Raw genomic sequence first — 1,142 nt, 5'->3', positions numbered from 1 at the left:
GTGGAATACCCAACCCTACTCCAACAGAGCCAGAAACTTGGTATGGATTTTGAAGGTATGTTGGCCTTGGTGTCAGGGGAAATGATGACAAAGGCAATAAGATGTCATGTACACAGAATTGCATCCCAGTGTACGACCTTTCCAAAGAATTACTTCAAGAAGAAACGTACAAGTGCTAGCCATGTTGTAGTTTCAATGCTGTCTGATGAACGCAGATCAGTTAAACCATATGCACTTCCAGTTCGTTGTGTGGCGTGTACTACATTGCTGATGGTGAGTTTTCCTGTTTGAGGACACAAGGTGAAAATCGTCCTTTGCACTTATGGCAGATTATACACAACGTCCGTGAAGTTGGTCAAAGCATGTCAAAAAAATTACTCCTGGGTTGTCTTGAGTTAAAATCAAGTACAGTATTGTTCACTTATTTTTATTTAGTTGTGCAGTTTGCCAGTTGGGAACTTTAAAAAATCCTGTTACAGTTTTATATACAACAATAATTGCAAATGGAAACTGATTTTTATTTTTATTTTTGACAGTGTCTGATGATGGTATGCTTGTGGTATCAAACCCAATCCAAGGAATTCCAGACCAAGTTATTTTGGAGATAGACAACATGAGAAAAGTCCATGGTCTCAGTTGGGAAATTGACATATCTTCAGTCAGAAAGCCACTGGTTCCTGATGGTTTCACAGCATATCCTTTTAGGAGAAATACTCCAGAATCATTCTTGGACATGTTGCGTTCAATTGTTGCAACATATATGTTTTGCAACAAATTGGAGAATTTCTCTCAACACCTGTACATCCCAGATATTGATTCTGTCATGGGCACTCCAATTTTAGTTTCAAAAAATCTTGCTCTATGTTTTTTATGAATGTTTTTCTGGACATGGAAACTTATCCTCATGAGGTAAGTAGTCAAAAACAATCTCTTCGGAGATCAAAACAAGCTCTTTGGAGATCAAAACAATCTCTTTGGAGGTCAAAACAGTCTCTTCTGAGAAGATCTAAAGAAATTCACCAGCAAAACATTATACATTTATATTGTATAGATAGCAGCTGTGATTGGTGTATAAATTCAGATCACAATACCACAATACACATAGCCTCTGTTGTCGCTGCCGACCGACTGTACGGAATTTG

At 37.8% G+C, this 1,142-nt stretch overlaps 1 pseudogene; it reads left to right on the top strand.

Annotated features, from left to right (window-relative positions):
* The first annotated feature begins 42 nt into the window (after window positions 1-42).
* Window positions 43-874, top strand: LOC114527749 (annotated as a pseudogene).
* The last annotated feature ends 268 nt before the right edge of the window (window positions 875-1,142 follow it).

The sequence above is a fragment of the Dendronephthya gigantea genome, unplaced genomic scaffold (genome assembly GCF_004324835.1).
Source record: "Dendronephthya gigantea isolate DGI-Jeju-01 unplaced genomic scaffold, DenGig_1.0 000046F, whole genome shotgun sequence".
Classification (NCBI taxonomy): Eukaryota; Metazoa; Cnidaria; class Anthozoa; order Malacalcyonacea; family Nephtheidae; genus Dendronephthya; species Dendronephthya gigantea.
This window is presented reverse-complemented; position numbering and strand designations above follow the sequence as displayed.